Genomic DNA, 20716 nt, shown 5'->3' with positions numbered 1-20716 from the left:
AAACTAAGTAACTTGTCCAAGATCACATGGTGGGTTTTTTAAAGGCCAGTCTTTACAGCTCCTCCTATCAAGAGGAGGAGTCTATTTCCCCACCCCTTGAATCTGGCCTCACATTGTGATTTACTCTGATCAAGAGAATATAATGGAAGTAACTTCTGAAGCTCAGCCTCAAAAGACCTTGCAAATTTCTGCTGTCACTTTCTTTGGAACACATGTGAATCACTGAAAGAAGCTTGGGGAAAAATAAATTAAAAAAAAAAAAAGAAGGACGTTGGGATAACAGACCACTTAAGAGAGGCTCAGTTGTCCGTCATTCCAGCTATCCTGCTAAGGTCTCCTAATGAGTGACTGAGGCCATCTGGGACCAGCCAGACCCCCACCAACCTACCAGGAGACCAGGATTTCCCTCCTGTAAAATGTCTCCTTTGGACAAAGGGACCCGGCCCTTGATTTTTCTTGTACCACTAACCTCCACCTGAAATGTCTCTGAATCTTACCATCTGCCAAGATCCAGTTAAAGGGAGCCTGGTACAGTATAGTGCCTCTCAAACTTTTCCACGAACACACCTGAAGGGCAGAGGAGGGTGACCAGAAATCAAGGTATGAGAGAAGCTAGGAGGAGCCACCTAAAGCAACATGCTATAAGAAATTTATTTTTAGAATTCATTCATATTTTCCATTCTATCCTATAATATACTGCACCTGTATTTAACAGGAAAAAAGTTTTACCTTTGAATATATCACTAAAATTGATAGTCCAGGAATATGTGCCATGTTTACTTTTGGTTTCTAGTACTCCCTGGCACATACTGGGATTCTCATAAACCCAGTCTAAACAGCAAGGTCTAGTGGAAAAACACTGGATATCAGAAATATCTGATTTTGTGAAGATAAAATGGCATTTTATCAATGGACAACTCAAGATCTAAATTTGGCTCAACAAATGTTTCCTATAACTAGTATGAAGAACAACTGTAGGGGCTCCTGGCTGGCTCAGTCAGTACAGCATGCGACTCTTGATCTCGGGCTTGGAAGTCTGAGCCCCACGTTGAGTGTAGACATTACTTAAAAATGAAATCTTAAAAAAAAAAAAAGAACTATAATTACTAGTAACACCAAACTATATATAAAATTGTAAGCACAAGTTAGAATAAAATCCGTTTTTATGCAGCTGTTATAAAACAATCAGTATTTTCAAGTGTTTTGAAATAATGTTTAATAGCTAGCAATAGATGTGAAACCTCAGACAAGTTATCCACCCACCACCCTCAAAACTCCAAATACACCAACATTTTTGGCTGTTACAAGAAATCTGCTAGTTTGGGGCACCTGGGTGGCTCAGCTGGTTAAGTGCCTTCAGCTCAGGTCATGATCTCGGGGTCATGGGATGGAGTCCTGCATCAGGCTCTCTGCTCAGCGGGGAGTCTGTTTCTTCCTCTCCGTCTGTGCTCTTTCTCCCTCTCTCAAATAAATACATAAAATCTTAAAAGAAAGAAATCTGCTAGTTTGTTGCAATGGAGCCCTAAATTATTTTTCCAGTGGGTGCTGTCTCACTGACATAATAGATTTGATTGACACTTGTGATAATAAACAAACAATTTTAGGTTTTACTTTAATACTTCAGATAAAAATGTTTACAGTTTTACTTAGAGTGAAGAAATGAATAATGCCAGAGAAACCAGGCTGCTTCCCAATGTGAAATTACCAATATAGGAGCTGAAACCATAAACACTCAACTGTCTACCAAATACTCATTCACTGATTTTATTCATTTGACAAATATTTATAAAGCACTTACTATGTGCCAAGCACCAGAGATTTAAGGCTGAACAAAAAATGAAAAAAGACTTGGTCATTGCCTTCAAGGAGCTAAAAGTTGTGTATGGTAGTCAGAATTCTAAGATGGCTCCAGAAATTTTTGTCTCTTGATATCCATGTAATTATGTCATACCCACCCCTTGAGCGTGGATAAAACCTAGCTGAAAGAGTATATAGCAAAAGTGTTGGGTGGAGGTGTGGGGGAAGTTATATCCTTGATTACTTTCTGTTATGTAAGACACCATCCTAGGCAACTGAAAAGAGAGAATTTCCTGCTGACCTCGAAGAAGCAAACAGCCAAGTTATGGAAGAACAATATATGGCAAGGACCTGAGAATAGCCTGTAGGAGCTGAGAGTAGCCCCAGTCAACAGGTAGCAAGAAAATGAGGACCTTAGTCATACAGCCACAAGGAAATGAATTCCACCAACAATCTGAAGGAGCTTGGAAAGAGATCTTTCCCTAGTCGAGCCTCCAGATGAGGCTGGAGCCACCTGACAGCTTAATATCATTCCTTTGAGACCCTCAGCAGAAAACCCAAGATGAAGCCATGATGCCCAACCCACTAAGAGACAATAAATTTGTATTGTTCTAAACCATTAAGTTTGTGGTTATTTGTTATGCAGGAAGACAAATGAAAATAGTGCAGGAAAACAGCCTAGACCCCTTTGCCTTCATACACATTTAAGGCTCTCTACAACCCAATTTTACTCACCTGCCCCTTCTCCTCAGCAGGCAACTCCCAGAACTCTCTGAACACAATTCGTCAGCCTTCGGTAATGATAATCCCCTTGAATGTGCCCCTCTCCATTACAAACCTTATTTTTCGAAGTGCAATTCAACAATCTCATCCTCTGTGAACTCTTCTCCAATTTGCAGGGTCCAAAACTGTTTTAAAAGCACTTTATTTCTACCTTCAATACAATTAGTTATAGGAGTATCATGTATAAGGAACAGCCAATTTCAAACTTTTTGATCCAATTCTAGAATCAGAAATCTGGATATTGACCTCTCTCTCCCCCAATCATTTGTAAAGTTGCTAAAGGCAGGAATCTCTAGACCCCAACAATAATGCAGTGGTTCTAATGTGGTGGTTCTCAACTAGAAGGCAATTTTGCTCACCAGGGGACATTTGGCAACGTCTGGAGATATTTTTGGCTGTCACACTGTTAGCATCTAGTGGATAAATGCCAGGGATGCTGCTAAACATCTTACAATGCACACAACAGCACCCATGACAAAGAATTATACCCCCCCAAAAAGTCAATATCAATGATGCCAAGGTTGAGAAACCCTGCTGTGATATGCTATATGCAGCCACTAAATCTGTGGTAATTTCCAACCCCCTTGGAACAGTTTCATTGATACTAAACCTAAACCAAACAATCTATGCTCAAGTCTTCTCAGGTACTAAACAAGTTCAACTCCCAGTATCTGTTTACTGAAATTTTAACATACCCTAAGGAAAATCAAAGCCCAAATTACTACAACAAATACAAGTCATGTCCCATCAAGCTTGATCTGAAGCCTATCCACCCTGCTTCATCTGGCTTCTTCCTACTCTTTCTTCAAAAGCCAGCTCAAAACGGTCAATTCTTCTAGGAAACCTCCCCAATGAATCCCACAGACCAGGTTAGCTGCTCCCTTCTTTGTGGTCCCATTGCACTGCACTTTGTCACTACTTCCACCAAATAATTAATCCAGCACATTGTCTGTTAGTAGTAGGTACTATGTGTTTGTTGAATTTATTCATTGAACAAGTATTTATTGAAGCCTACCATGTGCCAGGCACTGTTCTAGATGCAAAGAGTACAGCAGAAAACAAAGCAGAAACTCCTGCCCTCATGGAGTTCACATTCTAATGGGGGAGACAGACAAAACAGAGAAGTAAATTATAACAGTAAATTAGAAGTGCTATGGAAAAAGACAGGACAGGGAAGAGAGATGGGCATGCCAGGTGGTGGGCCATGGCTGCAACTGCAAATAAAGTAGTCAAGGAATGCTTCACTAAGAACCTGACATTTGAGTTAACATTTGAAGGAGGTAAGAGAACAAGCCATGTAAACTTCTGAAGGGAAATGCATTCATTGCCAAGTGAGGGTAGTATGTCCAGAACTATGGAAGAAGTAGCAAGGAGTCCAGCAAAGAATCAAGTAGTAGAGGATGAGGTCTGGAAGAGTGCAGCAAACATGTGCAGCCTTACAGGCCATTCTAAGGACTCTTCTTTTACTTTGATTAAAGTGGAGAACCACCAGAGGATTGTGATATGATGTAACATTTAAAAAGGATCTCTCTGGCTATGTTAAAGTTTGAAAGAATGAATAAATGAATGAATGAACAAACTAATCACAATGATTTATTTTAAAAATAATTATTTATATTTTGGTTTTCTCTTCTAAACTCTAAGCTCCTTAAGGACACTGTCTTATTCATCACTGTGCTGCCAGATTCTAGTAGAATGTGGCTGGCATCCAATAAGAGCTCAGCGTGGAATGAAGAGATGAACAAATGGATCTTTCTTGTTCCCAAAGGGTTGTGCCATGATTTTCCCCAAAAAAGGCCCCTTATCCATAGTGCCGGTTCAGTAGACAAGTACCCCACTACAGTCTAAGATTTATTTTCCTTTTATTGTTTCCTTGATGTTTGCAGTTTGCTTAAATAGAAGAATTGAAGGGAGTTGTTTCCACTCACCTGGCTCTCAGGCTAACCACATCAATTAACAGAAGCAACACAGTTTACTCCAAGCACCACTCAGGATACCTGAATTCCAATTCCTTAATTACCAGGGATCTAATTACATGGCCTTGGACAAGTCACTTCGTTAAGCCCCTTTAAACCTGTTTTACATATTGGTCCATTTCTGCATCTGTTACATGGGGAGTTTGAACTATAAGAGGTACCTTTCAGCTCTCACTCTATTCCAAGCACATGTGAGAAGGAGGAGGTATGGTTAGGAGTGTACCCTAGAGTCCAACTAAAAAGTTTTGTGTTTTTGCTTCAAAGGAAAAAAGAATTCCATTGCAAGTTCTACTTATATCACTGTGCCATGGTTCAGACTCTAAGAATAGAAGTACAAGGAATTCCTTTTTTGACAAAGATTTTAATAGTATCAACATTTTGGCAGCAAACCCACTACAAAACTGAGTGGGTTGAATGGGCTTGACTGAGTTGAATGGGCATTATCGCCACCTGGTTTTTTTTTTTTTTTTAATGCTATCATGTATAAAAAAATGGTTTTTAGAACTCTGAGTAAACATATCTGGAATTCCAGGTTATTGTCTCTAGCCTGCCTCAGGACTAACAATGGGATGACTTCAAGTGAGTCAGGTGTCCCTGACTCTGTTTCCTCAGCAGGGAAATATCCATAATCTATGTCCTCTCCACTTCAATGGGATCCTTAGAAAAAGAATATTTATAAGCTCATTCAACTTCTAATGAATGAAGGACAGCAATGAGATCATCTAAACTAGCAGATAATCCCCAAACTATTTTTATGTGATTCTGAAAGGTGCTTTGTACTTTCATTTGAATGGAGCTTTCATAACCTCAATAAATGATAATTGTTATTATTGTTATTAACAAAACTACACTAACTGCCAGTTATTTTGTTTACAATCTTCTAGTCTTTTTTTTTTTCTTTATAAACCATCACCACATGGATCAAAATGAGGATAGGGCAGCAGGGTTGGCTTCATTCTGCCTATAATGTTATACAGTCAGGGTAGAAGTATTTCACAAAATACGACTTAAGAATAATCAATTCTCTGGATTCCAGAAGGTTGCTTATTTATTTAGCAAGCACTCACAACATCACTTATAAAATTGTGAGGTAGATTCTATTATTATTTATGTTTTACAAATCAGTAAACTGAGGCACAGACTTACCCAAGGTCACAAAATTAGTAAAAGGTGGAGCCAGGATAAACTATGCAATCTGGCTCCAGAATTCCTGCTCCACACAATTACTCCATGCTGCCTTAAATTTCCAATGTAAGTCCATTTCATCACACTCCTCTTAATTCTCTTCTCTCACTAATCTAGATGTGGGTATAAGCAGACTTCCCTGTTCATTCAGCAAACAGGAATACCTCCTCCAGGTTGGCAGTCAGGAGTATAAAGTAGTAAGTCTTATTCCCTATCCCTAAGAGGTAAGCAAGGGAATCAAGAAAAGGAGATAAAGACATAAACGGTCACAATAAAGAGTTCACTCATATGTGGAATTTAAGAAACAAAAGAGATGAACATAGAGGAAGAGAAGGAAAAATAAAGTAAGACGAAAACAGAGAGGGAGGCAAGTCGTAAGAGACTCTTAACTATAGGGAAGAAACTGAGGGTTGCTGGAGGGGAGGTGGATGAGGGGATGGGGTAACTGGGTGATGGGCATTAAGGAAGGCACTTGATGTAATGATCACCGAATGTTGTAAGGCAACTGATGAATCACTGAATTCTACCTCTGAAACTAATAATACAGTATATGTTAATTAAATTGAATTTAAATAAAAAAAATTTTAAAAATTAAAGAGTGAGAACGATGCTAGAGGATTCTATAACAAAGTATTACGGAAACACAAAGGAAAAATATCTAAATAAAACTAGATATTCAGACAAGCCTTCAAGAGATGAACGACTAAGATCAAGATAATGGAGAATGATCACTTCCAACTCAGTCACCTTAAGAATGGGGAGGGGGCTGGCGATTAAATAATCTATAATGCTGCCTCCTTGATCAAAAATGTTTAAAATAAAATTTGCTCCAGATCTATTCTATGGACTACAGATTAACATCAGGCCATGCATGGGTTATTACAGAAGCAGGAAGATATAACTAACTTTTGAGGTGGGGGAAGCACAGAGAATTGGGTAGGCTGACAAAAGGTAGGTAGGAGAGACAAAGAGCAAGCAATCAAGCATCAGATTGCCTGGGTTCAAATCTGAACTCAGCTACTCACTCACTGTGGGCAAAGTAACAATTTCAGTGCCTCTGTTTCCACATCTGTAAACAGAATAATTTTGGTGCCCATCTCATAGGACTGTTGGGAGGATTTAATAAATTCACATGTTATGTGCAGAGAACAGTGTCTGGCCCATGGTAAACATATACAAACATCTACTATTATTATTGTAGTTATTCCTTGTTCTACGATGAATCTTCAAAGATAAGAAGTTGGATGGCTGGAAGAAGGATCAAAGCAACAAACTCATCTCTTCCAAGTAGAAGAGACAACATGAGAAAAGGCATTAAAACAAGAAACAGCAGAATGTGTATTTAGTAACTAAAACTACATAGAGTTCAAAGTTGCTGATTAGATGAGCATTTCAGAGAGACTGTTCTGGCAGGTGCACAGATTAATCTGATAGACAAGACATAAGATTAGTTATGAGGCTGTGACTACAGCTCAGGGAAAGATGATGAAATCTGACGTAAGGCAGTGAAAGATAGGTCTAAAAATTTAAGAAAAAGATAAGAAATATATAGAAAATAAAACTGCTAGAACTGAGTGACTGGATATGGGGAGTTAAGGAGAAGAGGAGACTCCATGGCCTGCATGATAGTGCCAACAAACGAGACTGTAAACTCAAAAGTAGGAACAGCTTAACAGGTGGAGGGAAAATGAGGAATGATGTTTCAAACACAGTGAACTTGAGATATCTATGGAGTACCCAAATAGAGATTCATCATGATGTAAACCTGACAGCCCAGGAATGAGGTCTGAATGAATCTGGGAGACTACAACAAAAAAGTGACACACATGCTCTGGAAATTCACAAATTCCTAGGCAGTTAGTTTCTTCACTGGCTTTTCCCTCTCCCCCATTACCTAGTAAGAAGCTCCAAACACTGGACTGCGAAGTCCTTCAGAGGAAAAGACCAAAAGCCTTATTTGGCTTCCTGTCACTAATACCCAATATAAGCCCTGGTACATACATGTTTGAAGAATAAACCTGGTGGAACAAGAAAAATGGAATATTTCCCATTTATCAAGGGGCTCATGGAAGTCTTAGAACCTAAGGTTGCGTCCACCCCAGACCAGAGCAACAGAGTCTGAAGAGAGCAGAAGCAAAAAGGGGGCAGACCTTATACTCTGCTGGTGAGAATGTAAAATGGTTGGCAGTTCTTCAAAATGTTAAGCAGAGTTACCATATGACCCTGTAATCCATTTTAAAGAACAGAAAACATATGTTCACACAAAAACTTGCACAGGAATGTTCACAGCAGTATTATTCACAATAGCCAAAGAGTAGGAAAAAAACATATCTCCCTCAACTCATGAATGGATAAGCAAAATGTGGTCTCTCCATTCAATGGAATATTACTCAGCAATAAAAAGGAATGAAGTACTGACACATGCTACAACATATTTGAACCTTGAAAATATTATGCTAAGTAAAAGAAGCCAAACACAAAAGGCCACATAATGTATGACTCCATTTATATGAAAGGTTCACTGAAAGTAGATTAATGGTTGCCAGGGGCTGTGGGAAGGAGGAATGAGGAGTGACTACTTATGGGTATGGGGTTTCCTTTTGGGTGATAAAAATGTTCTCGAATTATATAGTGATGATGGTTATATAACTTTGTGAAAATTAAACTGTATACTTTAAAGGGGAGAATTTCATGGCATTAAGAATTATATCCCAATTTTTAAAATGGGTGTGGGGGAGCAGAAACACAGGAAGGCTAGAATCCATGCTGCATCCTAGATTTCTTCTACTTCAGGCTATTCTAACATAACGATGCCAACAAATCACTTAACTGAACAGTGGTGGCAACTGTAACCATGAAATTGTGTTTTTTTTGGTAACCATGAAATTCTTTAAACACGTTGCAATATATGTTGATTATATCAAAGAGAGATGAAATTCCTCACGCAAAAGTGGGAGCTTCCAAGTCTTTTCCTCAGGAAAAGGAGAACTTTCATATATGTTAGTGAACTTGTGTGGAGGTAGCTAATCGACATTTCTAGTTGAGGAAGATTAAATCTTAGTACCAGAAATCCCAACAGAATCTTGGGACTTTGCTGAAACACTCAAGTGCTGGAGCAGCTTCTCCTACCAAAGCACCAGACATTTTAATCCACACTAGAGCTGGGCAGAAGAAGCCACAGAGTTAACAACACAATACCTCTGTCAGCAACTGGTCCTTAGGGAGTACTTCTCTTCGCTTTGGAATAAACAAACAGAAGGGGATAACACCAGAAAGGCAACATGGCATGGTAGAAAACACAAGGCTCTGCAGAGCTATGGTGTGCTCCCAATTCCACCACCCAGTAACCCAGCAACAGAAAGCCGGGAAAAATCTCAGTTTCTCTGGACTTCAGTAAGATATTATTGCATACCCCACAAGGCTGCTGTCACAATGCAGGAACCAAAAGCGACTCAAATATGAATACTCTTCCCAACTCACCTGAAAGAAAACTAGTTGGTCGTACTGCTCATGTTTTGGTCATATTGGAAAAGAAGTCTCATGACTTCTTCTTTCTGATGTACTAAAGTACATTCTTACACTCAAAATTATAAAACAATTACAATGTCCAAATTAGAATCCTTGACTCCTTTCTTTCTGTGAAACCTACAGCCATTTAGTTAATACTATGCATCCTCTTCTTGCTTTAGATTTCATTCACTTTTCTTTATCTCCATAACCTATTCAAGCCACCATCTCTCACCTAACTTGTTTCCTTTTTTTTTTTTAAGATTTTATTTACTTATTCATGAGAGACAGAGGGGGAGAGAGAGAGAGAGAGAAGCAGAGGGAGAAGCAGGCTCCCAAGGAGCAGGGAGCCCGATGCAGGACTCGATCCCAGGACCCTGGGATCATGACCTGAGCCGAAGGCAGACGCTTAACCATCTGAGCCACCCAGGTGCCCTCACCTAACTTGTTTCCTAACTTGTCTTAAAATCCTATGGTGACCTCCCAAACTCTTTAATAAAACTGAACCTTGCCTACATCTGCAGCTCCATCTTCTACTTACCCCTTTACTTCTTTTTACTCCAGCCAAACTCAGGTTTCAGGTTTTTTTCAAGCTTTTGAACGTATACTCCTTCTGTCTAGGACAGTTTTCTCCATCCTTCCACCGGCTCAGTTTGCTCTTTCACCCTTCAGATCCCAATTCAGACTTCACCTGCCCCAGGAAGGTCTGACCTTATCAAGTCCAGAGTAGGTACTCCTCCATACTCACCTTCACTCCCATTACTAAACATTTCTCAAACTAGTCTGTACTAGACTGCAAGTCCCACGATAGCAGTGTTGGTGTATGGAGTCTTCATTGCTCAATTCCCAGACATATGCCTAGTGCCTCACGTATAGTCAGCAGATATTGACCAATACATGAAGGATTACAATTAAGCAAAATCTTGACTAAAAGATTTCACATGTTATTTTCTTCATATACAAATATTTTAAAATATGTTTTCATTGTGAAGAATATTACAGATATAAACAAACGCAATTCTTCCTAACAACTGCACAGAAAAAGGACTTAAGTACACATGCACTTTCTACAACAACGGCTCTCATTGTGATTATATCAAAAGGAGCTAAACTACTACCACAGTGGGAATGGCGCTCCTAACACTGTGCTCCTAAAACTGTGAATCTCCGTAACTGGAAAGATCAGAAAAGGTACATATAACGCAAATTACAAGCATTATAGTCAAAGCATGCACTAGAGTGAAAATACATGAAAATCATTATTTTGCTGGCCCCTACCCTGCTCCCACAAAAAAAGGTTAGAAACACTTGACAGATAAGCCGCTTACTCCACATAGTTCACTGAGTGAAGGTTACTCTGAAATACTTCAAATTCCAGAAGCACTCAGGACTGCAAAGGCCCTGAGAAGAGAACGTTCCAAGCACAGACTAATGGACAGAAGAAACAAATGAAATAAACCCTGATGCATGATGACTACCTAAGGAAGTCTAAACTGAAGACTGAATATATTTGTTCCAAAGTCATTAACCAAGCTTCAGTTTCTGAAACATGTTCAAAATACTTAACATATTTTATAAGTCTCCAGTGTAAATGATAGACATTTGTTATTCAAGATAACTAAATAATTGCCTTCGCCTAGTTTAGGGTAAATAAATCTCCATCACATTTCAGACTGAGTTTTAGATTTTGGATTTTTTTTTATACCAACAATTTTATTTCTTGTTATGTATTGTTGCCTATGCTAACGAGCATACAGATTTTACCAACTCAGAATTTTTATTATCGTTTTCGGGATGTGACCACCCTTTTAATTCTGTTCACATTTTAACTCAGCAACTTTTAATCCAGTGATCAAAGCATCATTAGCTTATAAACAAACTGTTTCTCAGGTAAACCGAATTGCCCCACATCAGGAACTTAAGCAAATAAATAAGTACAAAAAAGGCAGAGATTATAAATTAGGGCAGACAAATCTGTATCTAGCCCCACACCAGTAAAGAGCATTCTATCAATATAGTGAAATGCTAATCTCCTAATTAACAACCTAATTAGGTAATTATGGCTTTGCAGAGGGATGCCGAAATGAAATATGACAACATGGTCACCTCTTTATATGGCACCTGTGGGCTTTTTCAGCTGTCATTGCATAGAGTGCAATATCAATTTGAACAGATGACAAAGTGCTGTCATTTTTCATTCTGATAATATACAGAATGCTTTGGACAGAAGCAGTTTACAAAAAGAAACATCTTGCCTGGTATTTTCCCAATTTAAATATACTCAAATACATCGTTAAAATTTCTGCATGTTTTTTATATTGTATATAAGAGAATTACCATTTACAACAACAACCATGACAACAACCACCCTAACTGGCCATCCTGCTGGTATGTACATGCTGAAACGACTGCAATTTCAATTATGAAATACATGACAATGAGAAAAGCACTGTTAATACTGTTACCATAAAAATTAAAACCCAAACTTTGACCTTTTTCTTAGAAAAAGTGAGAAAGTCACACTTATAATTTCCCATACCAAAAAAGCACTTCCCAGTATATAAGCATTCAATTCACATAAAAGCTCCATATAACAATGTCCAACCTCACAGATAGGAGTGTACTCTGAAAGATAGCTGTCACAAGGCTACCAACAGTCCCATTGGCCACTAAAGAGGACACTGGTACCACCAACACAAATACAACTCTTCTTCCATGATATTGTCTTAAATAGGATTTTGGGGGAGGAGAGAAAGGCTAGCCTGGGAACCTCAACATCATTTATGTCAACACACATGAAACCATATTCTTTTTTTTAAGATTTTATTTATTTGAGAGAGAGAGAGAGAGAGAGAGAGAGAGCAGGAGTAGGGGGGAGGGGCAGAGGGAGAAGCAGACTCCCTGCTGAGCAGGAAGCCCCGATGTGGGGTTTGATCCCAGGACCCTGGGATCATGACCTGAGCCGAAGGCAGATGCTTAACTGACTGAGCCACCCAGGCGCCCCGAAACCACATGTTAAATGTAAACCGAGGTTAAAACTAACTTTGAGGGACACCTGGGTGGCTCAGTTGGTTGAGTGGCTGCCTTTGGCTCAGTCATGATCCCAGGGTCCTGGGATTGAGCCCCATGTCGGGCTCCCTGCTTAGTGGGGAGTCTGTTTGTCCCTCTCCCTCTCCCTCTTCCCTGGCTCGTGCTCTTTCACTCACTCTCTCTCTCTTTCAAATAAATAAATAAATAAAATCTTTAAAAAAAAAGACTTGAAAATAACAACCCATTTATTACTTCAGATCACCTGCATTAGTGAAAAGTTTTTGATCAAAATGATTTTCACCAGCTCTACTCATATTTCTTAATACTAAGCTTAAACTAAAATGATTTTATCAAAAAATAATTTATATTTATCAGAGAATACTTTGGAAAACAGAGAAAAGTATAAAGACATAATCTCGCCATCTATTTCTTCTTTTCCTTTGCATATATGTTTGATATAATTAAGATTGTACTTTATATAGTTTTATATCTCTTCACTGTATATTACATGATGAACAAATTAATGTCACTAAAATTCTTCTAAAAATCTAAGATGACTGGGTGCCTGGGTGGCTCAGATGGTTAAGCGTCTGTCTTCGGCTCAGGTCATGATCCTGGAGTCCTGGGATCAAGTCCCACATCGGGCTCCCTGCTCCTTGGGGGCCTGCTTCTCCCTCTGCCTCTCTCTCTCTCTGTGTCTCTCATGAATAAATAAAATCTTTAAAAAAATAAAAAATAAAAAAATAAAAATCTAAGATGACTGCACAATACTTCCATTCAATGGCCTTTCCATAATTTCTCTTTGTTAACTACTAAAGTTGTTTCTAATTTTTGCTGATCTAAGTACTGCGGCAGTGAACATCTTGCAACATAATTATTTTCCCACATATCTGATTATTTCTTTACCAAAAATTTCTACAAAACATATAAACATAGGCAGGAAAAAGAGAGGCGAACCATAAAACAGACTCTTAACTACAGAGAACAGAGGGTTGCTGGAAGGGAGGTGGGCAGGGGGAAGGGCCAAATGGGTGATGGGGATTAAGGAGGGCACTTGGTGAGCCCTGGGTGTCATATGTAAGTGATGAATCACTAAATTCTACACCTGAAACTAACATTACACTGTATGCTAACTAACTGGAATTTAAATAAAAACTTGAAAAAAAATTCTAAAAATGGAATTACAAGCTCAAAAGGCTTGCATGACTTTATTTTTTAAGGCTTGGATAAATAATGCCAAGGTGCTCTCCAGAAAATTTTCACCAATTAATATTCCCACTAGCAATATATTTGTAACCAATCTCTGCTAGCCATAAGTATTATGATTAGAGTTTTATTAAATTTTTAAACTTCATATTATAAGATTATACCTGTAACCAAACGCTTACACAATATAATCAATAACAACTTTCTGCAGGCATTAAGTTTAAAGGAGTAAGAAGGGCCATAGTTGATGACTGTTCTGAAACAAGGGCCAGAAACCAAATCTAAAACAGCACAAATAGTGGCAAAAGCACTGTGTTCAGAGTAAAAAACAACAACAAAACCAAAGGTTTGAATCCAAGCTTTGTCATTATCAGCTTTCTGCCTTCAATCACTTTACTTCTTAAGCTTCAGTTTCAGCATTTGTTAAGATGGAGACAAGGAGAGCATAATATCTCTTGTTTTAACAACTTCAAAGGGCAGTAATGGGCACAACAAAAAAAGGTAATATAAGCAATTGGAAGTCTTTATTGTTATTTAACAGGTCAATTCATTTAACCTAAACAGATGACTTCATTCAACCCTACACCTAAAAAAGCATACTGAGATACCTCCTCAACAGTGCATGCTTGGTAGGCACGCTACATCACAAAGCACAACTAGCAACAAACGAGACTCATCCCTTAATCCAGACATGAAAATGAGTCTCACTTCTTCACAACTACTCCACAGAGTCACTTCTCATCACATTATACTGTATCTGAATGTGTTATGCCCCTGCACGCTGGTACCTGCATCTCTCCAGAAGCATCATAGTACCAGGTACTCACATAAGTGGTTTCATTTCATCCTCCCAAGCATCAGATGAGACTGGCGGTGTTGGCCTCAGTTTGCAGACTGTCCAGCTCACACAGTTAATAACTGACAGAGCCAGCATTCCAATCCAGGTGGCTGGGACTCTAAAGCCCCACCTCACATCGCTTCAAGATTCAATCTCGGGTCTTCTTTGTTAGTCTCCTTTACATCAGCAACTAAAGTTCAGATTAAAAATTTACTGTTTTATTTTTTTTAATTGCTATAAAAATAAAACTATTCTTTCCAACAATTTTCTACCATTTTCTCTACTGAAAGAGTACTTATTTATAATACAGTACCTTAAGTCCACAGGGAACTAAAAAATGTTATTTTTTTGAAGTTTTACACATTCAGTTCATTTTGTCTGCATCAGTAAAAGCATATAATAAAAATATATCCAAATATATAAAAATACACTCAAGTATAAGATATGAATCTAACACTGCATATTTTAGGGGTAAATGTGACATAATAATTTATTTCACAAGCAATTACTATAATCTAATTCCAATAGTTACTCTAGTATCTTCTTGCTGTTTCGAGAATTTAAGTTTTGTTGTTTAAGTGGTTTCTCCCATTTTTCACACTTTCAATTACTTAAAACTGTTTTCTTCTTTGGGTCCAAATTTTGTTTCCTATATTAAATCTATTTCCTCTGTATACCTAGACTGCTGCCAACTAGAGATAATAAATTTTGAGTGACTGGTCAGGATTTATTTTCTTCATTTTTATATTCTATGCTATTTCCTTATACAATAGAGTATGAATGAAAACAAGTATCTAGAAGAATAATATTTCTTCAGTTCTCACCTTGTGGAAGCTGGGTATTAAAATAAAAATAGGGGCGCCCGGGTGGCTCAGTCGTTAAGCATCTGCCTTCGGCTCAGGTCATGATCCCAGGGTCCTGGGATCAGCCCGCATCAGGCTCCCCGCTCTGCGGGAGGCCTGCTTCTCCCTCTCCCACTCCCCCTGCTTGTGTTCCCTCTCTCGCTGTCCCTGTCAAAAAATAAATTAAAAATCTTTAAAAAATAAAATAAAATAAAATAAAATAAAAATAAATTAAACCCTTGGGCTTGGGAACTCCCTGACCATATTTCTCTCACTATGTTGGGTGTCTCTATGCCCCCTTTCAATCTTGTGTATAAAAAGTCAACAAACCACTATATGCATTTGGGAAGCACGTGGCCTATCAAGGTCCTTTCCCAGAATGAGTGATGAACAAAGAACAGAGGGAAAAGCTGAGCAGTGGCTCCCTACCTGCCATCATGAGAGAAGGAGCAGAATTTTAGATTTGAACCATTCTCCACTGGGGTCTGCCAGTAATCACTTGTGTGACTTTAAGAGTGTCAATTAGAATCAGGAAGCTTGGCATCCTGTAAAGACCTTAGCAGGACTTGAGTCGAGCTCCTCATTATCATCCCGATGGGAAAAAGATACAAGGATTTGTAAATGACTTGACCAAAATCAAAAGGCTGTTAGTGGCATACTATATTCAGAATTCAAGTCCCTCTCAATCTGGTGCACTTTCTACTAAACTGTCATTCACTGGGCACCAGTTTCTTCATCTCAAGAGGTTATGATTATCCTCCTTGTTCACTTCACGTACTGTAAAGAGGACCAAAAGACAAGAATCTGGTAGCATTTAAAGTGCTAAGAACACAAAAGTATTACAAGGTCATCTCATCTAAACCCCATCCTCCCTGAAAATTAGCCTGATTATATAATAAAAGTATTCACCCTGCCACTTCCCCAAATATAATCAGTATCAGTTAATTACAATGCACTCTTACTCTGGCAATTTACCAGATTTCTGATCAATAACCATTACATGTATTATACCTCCTGCTTTGAACAGTGGGTACCAAAATTTCAGCCATCAGGTAGATCAGAGTTCATAATCAGGCAGCCTGGACTGTACGTAGCCCACAGATGTGTTTTGGTCATACAATAATTTTTTAAATGGCAAATTTTAAAATTAAGTAATTAAAATCCAGATTTTCAGCATCTTTTGAATGCTCCCTCAAGAATATTATTCCCCCCCCCCAAAAAAGAATATTATCCCTCATCGGGATTAAAATAAAAAATTTTTAAAATAAATAAAAAACAAAAAGAATATCCTCTTTCAGAAGATCCAGGGACACCAGACCCCTTCGTCACCCAGCAATAAGCAAGTGAAGCTGAGCAGCAACTGCTACCTTCAGACTAGTCATATGCCATCTAATCCACCAAGGTCTGGCCTACTCCTCATCATGGGCACTTGAGCTGGAGAACCCTGACGACATGCTCAAAAGAGAACTAATCAATATTTGTTTACTCTTTTTTGGCCTATTTTTTCTGGTGTTATCACTCACTGGCTATGTGAGTTGGGCAATATATTTAACCACCAAGTTTCAGGTTGCTCATGTGTTCAATGGGGGTAATACCACCTATCTCATAGAAGCACAAAGACTGAAGGAAGCAAGATATACAAAAACATTTAACAATGACTAAAATATATGTGCTCAATTGTTTTAAATTTAGCACAAGCTGAAATGTGCTAACTTTTGAGTCAAAACTTCTCTAAAACCTCAAACTCACAGAAAACACAAGATCAGGGCACCTCCTCTGGGGAAAAAAAATGCAATGTGACAGAATTCCTAGGCATATAATTTGGTATCTATTGCTATGTCTTTAACAATAAAGCCTATACATCAGAGAAACAGATTTCCAGCAAATCCTCTTCCGCTGAAATATATATACAAATCCACTGAACTGCAAATTTCTAGTCTTCAGTTAAGAGTCAATAAACAAAACCACTCCCCACTCCACCAAAATATATATATTATTTTTACCATGACAGATGAGGCCATGAGCTTGAGCAGCAGCCACATTCACTCATTATCCCTGCTGTCTAGCATAGTGTCTAGCACACCGAAGCTACTCTGAAGCTAAGGCTCAAGGGCCAGCATCTCTCTGAAGTCTCGTCAGAGGGTCCCCATCCACCCATCCATATCACAAAGAGTAAAGATACCAAAGTCTAGCAGACAATCTCTTCTACTCATAGCTCCAACAGCTGCATAAACTCAAGGAACTTATTTAACTTCTCTGCACTCTAGTTTCCTCATCTGTAGAAACAGGATGCTAACAACACCTTTCTGTACAGGAATGAGACAATGCATTTAACACAATGCCAGCACACAGGAAGTGCTCATTAACTACCATTATCAGGGTTCCCTCCTGCTCTACAGTACTCCGTGGGGATTGCTATCATAGTACCTACAGTACGTTACTACAGTTTACCTGCACATACTTACATCTCCCCCACTGGAATGTCAGCCACCTCAGGGTGGGCACTGGTTTTATTCCTTTTTGCATCCTAGGTTCTTAACATTTTCCCTGGCATTGCTGAATGAATCAGAGATCGTCAAAACATTTATTAACTGGAAAATTATGAGCAGAAACTGGACTTTACCTCTCTTGACTGACACTGAAGCCCTCACTGACTGACTCCTACAGACCGTCCAATTTACTTCGCAGTACCCCAGCAAAAGAAGCAATGGCTTGCTTTATTCAGTCTGATCTACTCACCACTCTAAAACCATCATAGACATTGCATCTTTGCATCTTACAACTATCATTTCAGGGGACATTAACCATGTATCAGGCCCTTTATCCACATTAGCTCATTAAATATTCACAACACTCTATGAGATCAGTATTATCCCCCTACCCCAACCCATACTTGAGCAAAGTAATGATTGGAATTAAGAAACTTGCCAAAGGTCAAGGAGTAAGAGGAGGGACAAGGAACTGAATCCAGAGTCCATGTTACTCTCTATAGGTCTTCCATGCTCATATTCAAAGTTGAACTGACCCACCTGCCACCTTCTGACCTTGGAAGATCACAGCCTTCTCTACATTTAAAGGACTATCTGTACCATTTATTTTGACATTCATATTCTTTCTTTTATAGTTTCTTCAATATGTACTTGTATATAGTGTTATGGTGTGTGAAAGAAGGCAGAGCACATAATGAAAAAAAGAACAGATGTAGGCATCAGACAGACCTGGGTTTGAATCCTGCCTCTGTCTCATACCACATATGTAATTTATCCTGAATCTTCCTATCTATAAATTGAGGTTAAAATGATTAAATAAGAAAAACCTATAGTTTCAGCACATAGTAAATAATAGTTAGTTAACCCCACATTATGAAGCATTACCTAACCATAGCACACTCCTCAAAAGTTAATGACCCACCCCTACTTCTGTGCTATCACTGTATCACAGAAAGAACCTTCACACAGTGTACTTATCACTGTCTTGGATTTCCTTATCTCTCTCACTAAATTGAGCACCCTGCAGGCAAGGACTGAGTCTTATTTACCCATACATTGTCTAGCATGATACCTGGTATATTCTCAGTAAATGTTTGAAATTATTATGAGTATTTATAGGATTCCAGACAAGGAATCTTTTCCAACTGGGGTTGTCCCGAATTGGTTGACGGAGACCAATTTCTGCTGGGCCCCAGGTAACATCTCAAAAGTGGAAACAGAAAAGGAGAAACTTAGGCAGGGAGAATGTCCTACCAAAAAACAATGGACAAAGAGAAAACAAAGGTGATTTCAGGTCCTACTTATCTAGAGTAAAGGACTGGGGTAGGGAATTAAGGAAGGGGACTTTTTCAAGCATAAGCTGGAGCCTGATCAAGAGGTATATAGTGTGAGTAGTCTGGCATCACAGTAACTTAAAGTAGATAGGAGCACAAAACTAAATAACAAAGGGGCCACTAGCATGCCTCACAAGCTCCAGCAAACTTGCAAGTGTGTAAACTGAAAAAGATGAACACAATAATCAATGCTTCATCAAGAACTCTTTCAGCATTTACTAAGCACCTTGTGTGGGCTCACAAAATGAGGAATAAAACATGGTGCCAACTTTTCCTGTTCTACTAGGTTTTTAAATTAATAATCCTCCCCTTTTGCTTGTGACAAACAGAATGAGAATGTTGACTTTGTTTTAACTGATGTGTGTTAAGACCTGTCTCCATTTCTTTACACTTGGGAAAGTTTTTAACTTTGCTGGTTTGGGTTTATAAAGTGATGCTCTGCGCAGTGCCATGTACTGTGACAGGCTTCAAAAATTACTTGCATTCATTCCAAATAAAATTTTAACCAATTTCTGAGTCAACTTTTGGGTCTTCAGTTAAAGTAATAATCTTGTTTAAACTACATATTTTTTTTTAGCCTTAACTAGATTTAGAAGACTCCTTGCCATTCTCATAAAAAGCTGAATCCAAGTTCCAGCAGCACTCCAGGTAGGAAAAAAAAAGTTTTGCGAGGCTTACTCCTTTGGGACAATTGGGGAGAAGGGGATCTAAGGAAACAGGAACCACACAGACAATGCTTGAAAAACAATTTTCATGTTATGAAGATTAGAACACCTAGATGTTGCCAAGTGGTAGGGCCAGAAACTACCGGAGCCAGCCCTCCCCCCACCCAACATTACCCAGTCCCCTGGCTTCTCCTCCCCCAATCACACACCCAGCTGTCAGGCTCACAGCAGCCTCCAGTTCTGTAAAGGACAAGGAAACGGACGCTCAATGGAGACCTGATCAAGGGCCAGGCAGGCTACCCACCCCCCCCAACCCGGGGCAACACCCAGAGCGGAGGAGTGAGGAGGGCCGCCAGGCTCCTCCGGTGGGCTGACGGGAGAGTGAGCGAGGGAGCTAGCGGCTGGGGCAACCTTTACCTGAAGCTGCTGCCACACTACGGGCCGGCTCGGCCCCGGGACACGTTCCTGAGGGAAGGGCCCAGCTTCCCCGCGCCTCCCGGCCCCTGCCCCGAGCTCCGCACTCTCGGAATCCTTGGGGACTGGCGCTCCTCCCCGCGGGCTCAACTGCCGCTTTCCCGGCTCGCCCTCATGCCCCTACTGTTCGCTGCCGCCGGCCGGCCGAGCAGCAGCCCCGTTGCCCCGAGCCGCGCCACGACCCGGAACCGCACCCCGCGAACCGGAAGTCCCAGACCGGGAAGAAGCCGCTGGCTGGGGACGTAGTGCGCAAGCCCCAGAGCAGAGAGCAAGGAGCGACGCTCTCCCAGGGGGCGGGGCCGAAGAGGAGGCCGTACGCATGCGCCGGACTTCTGCGATCCGGGTAAGGCCTGAATCACAGATAGTTAGCTGGGAATCTGGCGGGACTCACCAGCCGGTGGTTTTGCGTCGGATAGAAATCAACATTAGGGTTCTCCTTCGTTCTCCTTCAAATCTCCTTCTCCTTTCTCCATGGAAAAAAGCCCTGAATTCATCCAGAAATGAGTGACGAGATTCCTTCTCCTCTCTTGACTCTCGGTTTTCTCATCCATACAGTAGTTCCAGTTTTAGAGTATTCCTGTGAGAATGGA

The 20716-nt window shown here is 39.7% G+C and overlaps 1 protein-coding gene across 4 annotated transcripts in view; it reads right to left on the bottom strand.

Annotated features, from left to right (window-relative positions):
• Positions 1-20328, bottom strand: part of MAPKAP1 (MAPK associated protein 1) — a 233063-nt gene extending 212735 nt beyond the window's left edge. For 2 of the 4 annotated variants that reach the window (XM_027616132.2, XM_027616125.2), the window contains exon 1: positions 20070-20328. The gene's annotated coding sequence lies outside the window, so the exon portion shown is untranslated. Of the gene's footprint in view, positions 1-14311; positions 14513-15146; positions 15170-20069 lie in introns of those variants that run through there. The other 2 variants (XM_027616126.2, XM_027616127.2) reach the window with 2 other exon arrangements.
• Positions 20329-20716: the final 388 nt, after the last annotated feature.

The sequence above is a fragment of the Zalophus californianus genome, chromosome 13 (genome assembly GCF_009762305.2).
Source record: "Zalophus californianus isolate mZalCal1 chromosome 13, mZalCal1.pri.v2, whole genome shotgun sequence".
Lineage (NCBI taxonomy): Eukaryota > Metazoa > Chordata > Mammalia > Carnivora > Otariidae > Zalophus > Zalophus californianus.
The sequence above is the reverse complement of the archived record's forward strand: the minus strand, read 5'-3'. Positions and strand labels throughout refer to the sequence as shown.